Below are 12,500 nucleotides of genomic sequence, written 5' to 3'. Positions count from 1 at the left end.
TTTGTAGCATTCGGACTAGTGTGTCTGGAGAAGATTTTGGAAGGAATTTACGTGACCGCCATTTTGGCAAACTTCCTGTCATGTGATCAGCATGGCCTCAGCAATTTAACTTCACGACCCTGTTCCAATGTCACAACCCAAATTTGGTAGCATTCTGACTGGTGGGTCTGGAGAAGAAGATTTTGGAAGGACCGGAACGAGCTTTGCAATCCCCATTACCAGTCAGGAGCGGAACGTTTCTGCTAAATTTCATTTGGATCGTTCCAGCGGTTTGGCCGAAGAAGTCGAAATAGGAGACGGATGGATGCATGGATGGACAGATGGTGCACGATGACAACGACACGATGAAATTCCAATTCCAGATAAGCTAAAGATTAACGAGAACGGCACTCTTCAATGTCACGGCATCAACCTATATGCCTCCGCCCACATTTTTACACCATTATAATACTTGTACGAAGTTCGATTTCAATCCTGTCAACTGTTCTCAAGTATTACATTTTTACCTCACATGACCTCTGACCTTTCACCTTTTGACTCCAACATCTAATCAGTTCATCTTTGCATCATTATACAAACTTGTACCAAGTTTGACTTGGATCCCTTCACTGTTCTCAAGTTATTGCGGAAAGGAAAACCTATCACGGAAATGAAAAGACATACAGACGCACGGACAAACCAAAAATATAATGCCTCCGGTGACTTCGTCGGCAGAGGCATAATGGATTAAAGGATAGTTAATAAGAAAATTCCAGAGGTTTTGCACTATTGAATCAGTCTTATACACAAACTTATTAAACATGTCCAAATACTGAAAGACCCTGGCTTATGTCAGCGACGCGTTCCCAAAAAGTGGGATATCATCACAACAAAAATCAAAGCAGTTTTTCTAATAATTTATGGAATAAGGGGGTTCCTCACGTCATGACTTCATGCATGATATTTTGCTTTTTACCAATGATATAACCCATTTTAAAATTCATGATAGTTGTAGTCAAGTGCAAACATGTATCAACAAAATTAAAGAAAACAATTACCAAATATATTTGAAGAAAAATAATTTGATCTTCACCATGCCTGGTGTTGGCGCAGTGGTTAGGGCAGCGGCTTGGGATCCAAGAGGTCCTGAGTTCAAGCCCCGTTGGGCCACTGAATTAATACACCAGGGGGTTGACTCAGCCTGTCATCCTTCCGAGGTCGGCGAAATGAGTACCAGTATACTGGGCCGGTGTATACCCCGGTTAAAATAGGTGTACCATATCCCTGTGTCGTAAGAGGCGACCAGGGTTGCGTCAGGAAGGGCATCCGGCGTAAAATATGTGCCAAATCACGATGCGGATCATACGGATGATCCGCTGTGGCGACCCCTCACGGGAGCAGCCGAAAGAGGAAGAAGAGAAGATTTGAAGAAAAATAAATCTCTTCCAGAAAGGGTTCAAGGTGGTGGTATCTCTTCTTTTGCCTCCTTCCTCAATGAACGTGGGCATATTTATTGATCGGAGACAAACTTACTGACCGGGCAATCCATTAATACCAGTATCCATTTGACGAATAACATCTAATTTCAATTCAAAGATAACATTATTATAATGCCTCTCAGCCAATCTGCAGCATAGTACATTGATGTGCGAAGCAAAGTACAGTGAAAGTTCTTTGAACGATTTTGTGATCTCTGGATTTGGTACTTTAGCGATGTATTCTGGCATCTTTATCAGTCTGTAGAGTTCTGAAAACACTCGTGAATAAAAGGTATGGCTTGTAAAACGGCGTAAGTGCGAGTTGAAATGACGAATATCGAGAAGGGGTACAGTATTAAATAAAAGGGCACTCGGTAGAGCACATACCTCCACCACGTAATGCCTGATGCACGAGAACATATTGGGCCCAATACATTTTTGAAATATCATGCAATATATGATCTCTCATTTTTGGCCCAATCTCTCCATGGTGAAGAATCACTTCAAAAATTAAATAATTCTCGTATCCGGATCCAGATCTTCACCAAAATCGAATCGATTCATCTTCGTCACACACCTAACCTATCCACTAATTTCATCCGAATCCATCCACAACATTTTAAGATATCGTGATACATATTGGCTTTGCCCCATCTCTCAATGGTGAAGAATCACTTTAAAAATTTTTTTATAGGATCTGGATTCATATTCGGATCTTCACCAAAGTCAAATCAATTCTTTATCGTCACACACCCAATGTGCCCATCAAGTTTTGTCTGAATCTGTCCACAAGTTTTTGAGATATCCACAAACAAACAGAGAAACAAACAAACAGAGAAACAAACAAACAAGCTGACTAACATATCTTGCAAAAACTTCGTTTTGGCAAGAAAACAAGCAGTCATAGACTGGTACTTACGAAATCGTCAACTTGACCTCTGACCTTGTCTAATAAAAGCTGTCTCTCGAGAAGGTAGCGACGCAAACCAAAAGTTTCAAAGATTATTCTGAACCAAAGCATCAAAAATCGAATGTTTTGGATGTTTGACGTCACTGTGACCTTGACCTTTGACCGATTTTGACCAAAATCTAACCAGCGCTCGGTACCACCCTCCTGAATCACGTGGTGTAATTTGACATTGGTAGCATCTTCCGTTCTCGAGTTATCATGCCTACAAACAAACAAACAAACAAACAAGCAGTCATAGAATGGTACTTACGAAATCATCAACTTGACCTCTGACCTTGTCAAAATCTAATCAGCACGAGCGATCAGCCTCCTGAATCACATGGTGTAATTTGACATTGGTAGCTTCTTCCGTTCGAGTTATCTGTACCAAACCATCAAAAATCGAATATTTGACCTCACCGTGACCTTGACCTTTGACCGATTTTGACCAAAATCTAATCAGCACTTGCCATCACCCTCCTGAATCACGTGGTGTAATTTGACATTGGAAGCTTCTTCCGTTCTCGAGTTATCATTTTTTGGATGTTTGACCTCACTGTGACCTTGACCTTTGACCGATTTTGACCAAAATATATTCAGCACTAGCCACCACCCTACTGAATCACGTCGTGTAATTTGACATTGGAAGCTTCTTCCGTTCTCGAGTTACCATTTTTTGGATGTTTGACCTCACTGTGACCTTGACCTTTGACCGATTTTGACCAAAATCTAATCAGCACGAGCCATCAGCCTCCTGAATCACGTGGTGTAATTTGACATTGGTAGCTTCTTCCGTTCGAGTTATCTGTACCAAACCATCAAAAATCGAATATTTGACCTCACCGTGACCTTGACCTTTGACCGATTTTGACCAAAATCTAATCAGCACTTGCCATCACCCTCCTGAATCACGTGGTGTAATTTGACATTGGGAGCTTCTTCCGTTCTCCAGTTATCATGCCTACAAACAAACAAACAAACAAACAAACAGAAACGGAAGTCATCAATATACTTACAAAATCTTGAGATTACTTAAGTAACAAACAAACAAACAAACATACAAACAAACAGAAACGGAAGTCATCAATATACTTACAAAATCTTTAGATTTCGTCAGTAACAAACAGAAACGGAAGTCATCAATATACTTGCAAACTCTTTAGATTTCGTAAGTAACAAACAGAAACGGAAGTCATCAATATACTTACGAAATCTTTAGATTTCGTAAGTAACAAACAGACAAGCCGGTCGGCTGCGATGGGTCGCCGAGCATGGAAACTGCAAGATATAGAGCAAAATGGATGTCATATCGTGGATAGGGAATCACCTTAAAAGATTATGCACATCAAATCTCATCGAGTTCCATCTTCTGATAACTACTCGGTATCCATTTGAATGAAAAGTACCGAAAATGCGGTTTGAAATCAGAAATCCCCAAAGTTCGAGGGGGTGTTGTGGGTGAACAAAGATCTAAATCGAAAATCCGGCTCAATCCTTTGTGCACAATGTATTCCAGACGATTAGTGTGAATTTTCATGACCATCCGACCATAACCCGAGGAGGAGTAGCATTTGGCGCGAAGGCACCTCCAGCTCTCGCATATTATCGATTTTTGCACTGATTGACCTTTGACCCCTGACCGAAGCAAAATCGGTCAATATGTCCTGAAGCAATGTTGTAGTACTCATTGAGTACCATGAACCTGCAAAGTTTCATTCGTATCAATGCACTCACCTGGTCGCTAGGGGGCCTTCAATTTTCGCCAATTTTCGCGCATACTCTAATTGTAGGGGGCACTGCGGGTAAAATATTCCATGTATCACAAAAACCGGAATAAATTTGATAGAGCATCACTTGTAGATCATTCGTGCCAAATTTAATAACCCTATGTGGGATAATGGCTTTCGGAATTGATTTCGCGTGAACGGTACCGATTTTGAAGGTTTTTTTGGTTGTTGCTGGGAAACCAAAGTGTCCCCAGCAAACATCACAATTTCCAAAGCACTAGGTCATAAGATGTACCTACCACCCGAGTTTGGTCAAACTCCGCCCACGTTTACTTCCAATTATGCTGATGACAAACGAACAAACATCCAAACAAACAGACAGGATTACTGACAATAAGGGTCACCTATTTCGGCGACCCAACAGACAGACGGGTGAAAAAATATCCTCTTTCCACCTTAGGTGGTGAAGGTAATAAAACAAAGATTGTAAAAGTCGTGTATATAAATAAATAAATTTGTAAAAATTTTACAAATCACTCATGCACAGATTAATCCAATCTCATCTTCAATGATCTTACCCTTCTTTCTGCCCATGGTACACTGAATCCTGCAGTGAGGTAGTTGCTCTGAAACAACTTGCCTTCTCTTTGTGAGAGGCTAAACAAACTGACGGCAATTTCAGTGCATTCTAAAAAGTATACAAGTGTGAGTCCACTCTCAGGAGAGCCAGAAAGCAACATCTGTCCAACCGTAAGAACGAATTTTCAAAACTTGTCTTTCAACTCTAAAACCTGGTAGCACCTTCTTAAGTCTGTCACTGGAGTATCCCACCCTTCCAACCCTTCCCTCTCTTCAAATGGCACCACAGCTGACTGCGCTCGTCAGAAGGCTGAATGCCTCATTTCTGTGTTCGCTTCCAAATATCAGGTCCAAATACTCCAACCCCTCATTCTTAGTACCCATCCTTCACTGTCAAACCCAACTTCTCCTGGACTCTGTGTCTTTTGCACCCGAGAAGGTGGGGAAGTTTCTGTCAACCCTCGACGCTGACGCTGGAACTGGACCCGACGGCATCAGCTCGCGTGTCCTAAAAAACCTGCTCTGCTGCTCTTAGACATCCTCTCTTTGCTCTTTTCAACTATAAATTACCCAAGGAATTTTCATCTGCTTGAAAATCACCAACATCACTGCATTACATAAAAGGAGCAAAAACTGATCCCCTTACCTGCAGCCCCATCAGCTTACTTCCAATCATCAGCAAGGTCATGGAATCCATCATCACAGTTGATATGAAATACTTTCTTTTCTCCAACGACCTCATGTCAGATCACCAATTCGGATTCAGACCAGGTTACTCTACTTTGGACATGCAGCTTACACTCTCCAGACAATGGATGGAGGCTCAATGTCAGACATAAGTTCAGGGCCTCTCTCCCGACATATCTCGAGTTTTTGATGCAGTCTGGAATCCAGCCTTGCTCTCCAAACTCTCTGCCTATGAGATCAAAGGCAACCTCCATCCAACCATCCATCGGGACCATACTCTGTGCAGAGCATTGGTGCTGCCTCCTTGGCTATTGGACACAATCCTGGACGGGTCACCACTCTGACACAGTTTTCCAGCGTGGTGGTACTCATTTTGCCAAACTCAGAAGGATGACAAGCAGAGTCAACCCCACCTGGTATTAATTCAACAGCCGAGTGGGATTTGAACTCAGGATCTTAGAATCCCAAACCCGCCACCCTAACCATTAAGCCAACACCAGGCATAAAGGCCAACTCCGTTCTTGGTTTACTGACTTCCTATACGTGTGGCAGTGTGGCTCTCTACGAAATCCTTTCATCTCCTCTCCCTGTCAAGGCTGCAGTGCCCCAAGGCAGTGCTCTTGGCCCAGTCCTAATCATAATCTTCATCAGCAATATCTCTGACTCTCTGCAAAATCCCCTTTATCTATTTGTTGATGACTCCACCCCCTGCCATGACATCCCTCATCCTTCAGACATGCAGGCTGCGGCCTCTTCACTCTCTTCAGACCTTGACAAAAACACAAGCTGGTCAAACACTTAGAATATGTCTATCAATCCTGATAAATCTCACTATCTCGACAAAAGGATTATCTGGCAACACTCCCGTTCAGTCATTCATACTCCCACGTCTCACCATCAGCCATGATCTTTCTTTGGCAAACCACACTTCAAAGTTGGCCTCCAAAGCCAGCCACCAACTGGGCATCCTCTGTCATAAAAAGTCCTTCTTTGGCACACCAAAACTATCCACCTACAAGGCTTTAATTTCCATCTTAATGGAGTAATGCTCTCCCCCTTTGGACTGGCTCCCTTGCCTGACATATTACTCAGCTTGATGCTGTGGAAACCAAGGCCTTGAAGATTATTGGAATCACATACACATCGGTGGTCTTTCTGTATTCTACCGCCTTCTTTCTGGTTTTGCAGCCTTTGCTCTTTCCGTGCTTTTGTCCCCTCCCATCTCCAGGTTTCTGCAGGGCACTCACAATCCAACATCAACCCCCTTCTGGTGAAACAACCTCAATCCAGGATCACTGCTCACCTCCACTCATTCGTTCCTCTTTTTTTTTCCACCTGTGGAACCAACTTTCCCATCATCTTCAATTTCATTATTACCTCCAGGTCTTCAAGACAGTTGTTCACCACAATCTCAGATCGTCCCCAATCCAAAACCATGATCTTTTCTCCCCTCGTTAACCCCCCTACCCTACCACACCCCAATCCTTCCTCCTTCCAAACTTCCAGTTTTTCTTCTGCATCCATCTTGTGTACCATATGCATCCTTTCCTGCTCCCCATTCCTCCCACACCCATTGTTTGTCAAAGTTTACCTCAATCTAGGTCTTCAGCTCTGCTGTTGGTGTCCCCTCCCACTATCTATCTATCTATCTATCTATCTATCTATCTATCTATCTATCTCTCTCTCTCTCTCTCTCTCTCTCTCTCTCTCTCTCTCTCTCTCTCTCTCTCTCTCTCTCTCTCTCTCTCTCTCTCTCTCTCTCTCTCTCTCTCTCTCTCTCTCTCTCTCTCTTTCTCTCTCTCTCTCTCTCTCTCTCTCTGCTGTTCCTTTTGTCCTGTTGCATCCCGATCCGTCCAGTGTACTTCTTCTTCTTCTTCTTCTTCTTCTTCTTCTTCTTCTTGTGTATGACAAATTACAGCTCACAGAGTTAAGTCCAAGTTGGACAGCCAAGTCACAGCACTGTCTGGTGTTTGGTAAATTGCCTTAAATCCTTCGTCAAATTTCCGTAGGTGATACCAAATCACAATGTGATGAATCGTCTGAGTTGGGTGACCACAGTCTCATGCTGGACTGTCTTTGAAATTCCATTTGTGGAGGTCGTGTGATGTCCTTGCATGGAGAGTACGGATTCTGTTGAGCGCAGACCACTGTTTCTGGGGGAGGTCCAAGCCTGGAGGCTCTTCTATTGAATCACTGACCCATTCTTTGTGATCAATGTTGTAGTCTGTCCAGAGATTGTGCCACTTGTCCTTTGTGTTAAACTCTGCATCACATAAATATTTGCAGAGCCCCAGAAAGGTTTGCGTGACTTGAGTCACATATTTGGTAGATTCTGCAGGTCTTCATGGATTGAAAGCTCTGAGTTGGCTTTGATGGAGTCAAACTCTCTCAGCATCATTGCCTTCCATTGCACACCGGGGTTGGGATGTCAGACAGGAATGTAAGCCACTGCACGGGTGTTGATTTCAATGCACCACTGATTATCCGCATCAGTGTTTTCAGGACAGAGTCCAATTGTTTTGTGGGGCTGTTCATTGCCCACACAGGAGAACAGTATTCCACTGCAGGGTACACATGAGCAGGGCTAGCTGACTGCGCTCAGTGTGAAGGGTATGTTAACTTGATCCCCAGCTGGTGCCTCCACGTTTCTGGATGATGTTTACCCTGATCTTGATCTTTTGTGTGACCCATTTTAAGTGTTCGCAGAATGTGAGGCTGCTTTCAAGGGTGACTCCAAGGTACTTGAGGAACAGTTCATTCTTGACTGGTTTGCCACAAAAGGAAACTTCTGTGTGGGTAAACTTTCTGGTGCTAGTACAAGGCATGTCACTAACATATAGTGTGTTGATGAGGACTGGAGCTAAGACAGACCTTTGGGGAGGACCATCATTCAGAGACCTTATCGAGCTTGTTTGCTCTCTGAATGTAACCATATATCTTTGATTGCTAAGTAAAGAAGAAAGGACATGCATTGTGGCTTGGCACTAAAAAGGTTTGGCAGCTTTCAACAGAAGACCATGTTACCATACCGTATCATATGTTGATGAAAGGTCAATTAGTATAACGCCTGTTTTGAGTGCACGTTGGTAACCAGCCTCAACATGGGTGGTAAGTGCAAGTACTTGATAAACCCAACACCAATCAGGTCTGAAGCCAGCTTGTTTGTTGGGAAGGTTGGACTTTACTCGTGAAGAGAGCTTGGCTGAGAAGGACACGCTGAAAAATAACTTGCATGTCGTACATAGCAGAGATATGGGTCAGCAGCAGGTTTCCCTGGCATAAGGATGGAATGACTTTAGCCTCTTTCCAGATTGATGGTATGACTCCAGTTGCATTGAGGTTTGTGAAAAGAGTAGCCAACCAGTCACGTGCATGAGATCCCAAGAGCTTCAAGAATTCAGGTTAGATGCCATCAATTCTTGCTCTTTTTCTTGCCTTTGTGGAGGAAAGGCCAGTGTCAACGTCAGCCTTGGTGTAGGGGGAAGAAAGCAGGGATGCAGGAGGAGATGATGAAACTGTCGTGTTGAGTTCCTTACGGACTTCACAGTGAGCCTCCTTGGTTGACGCAACTTTAGAGTAGCAACAATGGATGGAGGCAATCAGTACTATAGTAGTAGTTCAGTGTACTAGTACTAGCTCTCCATGAGCCTCGACTATGTTTCCACACACAAAAAAGACAGTTGTTGAGAAAATCATGACGAGTCATTTAACGGGGCATTTATTTTAGTATGCTGCAGAAAAGAAATACCAACACATCAGGTCCAAGTATAAATTAATGAGATTACAAAGAGAAAAATTGGTAATATCACGAAGAGAATTCTAGCTGTTGCTGGGGTGCCCGAATGTGCCACTGAAAGATCAGACTTGTACTCGGAATTGGAGTGTTTTGCACCACAATGCTCCACTATGCACAGCAGTGTGTGTGTGTGAGAGTACTGTACTGTATTTGGCATCAGATTTAAAATTCACAATCATCCTCCAAAGTCAAACAATCCAGCTGCGTCCATGTGACTTCTTGTTTTCTCAACTTAACTTTAAAAAAAACTTATATTGGGTCCAAGAGCACTTTTCTTGAAAAAAAAAACAAGATGTTAATAAACCTTGTAATGAATGTCCCAAAAAAAGAAGATGAATTGAAGAAATCGTAAAGATTGCATTTTGCTAATAAATGTTAAAAATAAAATAACTTTACTGCAGATTTAAAAAATATTCTAATATTACATAATTTCAATTTTCAAGGTACTACATAAGGTGAAACGGTGATTGATTGACTGGCACAAGTACATGCACAAGGTTCCTAGGCAGTATCCCAGAGGCGACCATGGACAATCAGAACCTCTCCTGACCTCTGCCAAGTACCTGCGTGAACCACTATACCCTCGCCTCTCCACTCCCTCCCACTGAAAATCCTGGATCCGCCACCTAACATATGGATCATAAAATCAAAAGTCCAAATGTATGAAAAATGCCCAAATAAGTGTACAAATGAGTCACTAGGTGACTTGAACACACTACACTATTGTAAGGTACAGTTGATTTCAAATCCACAAACACAGCATCTTACACGGTGATCCAAAGCAGGCGACATGACTATGTGGACTCTTATGAACAGGACGAACCACATTCTGCAATCACACAATCTGCGTAATCATATGGAACACAATTTTAGGGAGACAAGTCCATTAGCAACAAATTATTTTCAACTAAAGTAAAAAAAAAAAAAAAAAACCTGAAAAAAAAAGTACATTATAAACGTTTTTCATCAAACTAAAAGCAGCACCAAGCCAAACCCTACAAAACAATTACCCTCAGTGAGGAAAAAGAAAATAATATCATCAAAGTGTACAAGTTGACCACGGTAAATCAAAATGCCCCGAGCAGCAGAGGCAAGGTCATGAGTGGAGTGAAAACACCACACCTCTCAAAGAAAGCACGTGGTGTCATGGCTGCAGAATCACACAGCATTTGATAAGCTGTGCCGTCGTCATGCAGCTTCAAGCCACAAACAGTGGGTTCTTGTTCACGCCAAGAACAAGACATTAGAAACTATAATAAATTAAACCCCAGAGCCTTCCAGACAATAGCGAAAAGGAAAAAAAAGTATGGGAATGGGGTTGGGGGGGGGGTGTTGGCTGCAACCCCTGGCCATGACAGAACACCACAATCATGAAAAGAACAGAGTAAAATTGACTCGAGGGATTATGCTTTCCAATCCAAGTCGTGTTGTCTGGGAGATTTCCCACAGGACCCCTGAAATAATGTGCTGAATAAGATAGCCCTCGACTCAAACCCAAACCTGCCTCAATGACGACACCTTTGAGGTTCGATCCTGCTACGTTAGCAAAGGAGAGGTTATTTTACTCGGGAAATTATCACTTCAGTATTAACTAGAACGGCACTCGGTTGAGGCGAATACCTCCGCCAGGCTGAACAGTTTACGTTTCGTATCCCACTGATAGGCCAGAGCTGGATCCAGACCTCAACCAAAATCTAATTGGCTTGTTCTGCTCACCTTCCCGAATCATCCACCAAGTTTTGTCCGAGTCCGTCAACAACTTTTTGAGATAGCATGTTATATATTGTTTTTAACCCCGTCACTTAATGGTGAAGAATCACTTGAAAAAATAATCATCGAATCCGGATTGTCACCAAAACCGAATAATTTCTTCGTCACACATCCAACCTGTCACCAAGTTTCGTCCGAGTCCATCAACAACTTTTTGAGATATCATGCTATATATAATTTTGGCCCCATCTCTCAATCACTAATAAATTGTCGTATCCGGATCCGAATCCTGCTCTTCACCAAAATCAAATGAATTCATACTTGTCGCACACCCAACCTGCCCACCAAATTTTGGTCCAATCTGTCAGCCTTTTGGGATATCCTGCTCACTGACAAACAAACAAACAAACAAACAAATGAACCAATGTCACCACCAGGGTGACCAGTATCTTGCCAAAATGTGAACATGAGTGACTTATTTAAGGTCACACTGAGGTGAACAGAACTGGTATCCACTCGGAGCGACTCCTTGAGGAATATCTGCCTACGAGAGATTCCGATGATAATCGTTTTACAGAGTGACCATGAACAACACATGTTTGCCTCATAACATTACCCAATGACGTCATAATGGCTAAAGCTTGACATATCTAGAAAACACTCATCGAGGACTTCAATTTGAGTTACTACAGGATATGGTTCCTAAAACTTGAAAATTTGACTTTGGGGTCAAATATCTTTGACCTCAGGCGCTAACCCTGAAGGTCAAGGTCGATCACAAACAAACACTAATAAACTGAGCGCTAAGCCATTTACTACATTCCCACAAAGTTTGGTGATGATTCGATGAAAATTACTCAAAAAGAAGGGTTTCATCGAACTCCATAATTGACTTCAAAGTGATCTTGACATTTGACCTTGACTTTGACCATTAAGTGCACTGAAAAGTATTCCAAAAAGACAACCATATATGAACCCACAAGAGTTTCCAATGAGAACTTTGCTAGACAGAGTGACCTAAACAAGAGTTTCTTATGTGAACTTAAGCGATACAGTATACATGAAAAATGCAGTTTCTTCGTCATAACGTCGTCAAATGACGTCACATCGTCAAAATCGTTATATGTCTGGAAAGAACTCATCAAGGGCTTTCATTTGAGGTACAACACGATATGATCACTGAGACTTGACAATTTGACCTTAGGGTAAAAAATGAATAACGTTCAAGATGACTTTGAAGGTCAAGGCCGATCACCACCAAAATTTAATCAGCTGAGTGCCATTCTACATCCTACATACCCACCAAGTTTGGAGATCATTCGATTAAAGTAATACAAAAAATAAGGGTTTCGTCGACCTTGATGTTTAACCTTTTTGTGACCTTGACCTTTGACCTTGACCTATATATTTTCATTCGGTTAATGGTATCTCTCCAGGACCGTTGTACATGAAATAAAGAGATTTTGATGAGAACTGAGGAAATAAAATTTTCATGAAAAATTTGTTTTTTCGTCATGACGTCATAAATGACGTCATAGCGTCAAACTTTTGACAGATCTGGAAAGCACTTATCAAGCGCTTTCATATGAGGTATA

At 42.2% G+C, this 12,500-nt stretch overlaps 1 protein-coding gene across 6 annotated transcripts in view; it reads right to left on the bottom strand.

Annotated features, from left to right (window-relative positions):
* The window catches only part of TUBGCP6 (tubulin gamma complex component 6), a 141,568-nt gene that overhangs the window by 31,260 nt on the left and 97,808 nt on the right, over positions 1–12,500 (bottom strand). The window lies entirely within an intron of this gene.

The sequence above is a fragment of the Eptatretus burgeri genome, chromosome 9, assembly GCF_056783735.1.
Source record: "Eptatretus burgeri isolate ZD-2024b chromosome 9, Ebu_testis_v1, whole genome shotgun sequence".
Taxonomy (NCBI): Eukaryota; Metazoa; Chordata; class Myxini; order Myxiniformes; family Myxinidae; genus Eptatretus; species Eptatretus burgeri.
The sequence above is the reverse complement of the archived record's forward strand: the minus strand, read 5'-3'. Positions and strand labels throughout refer to the sequence as shown.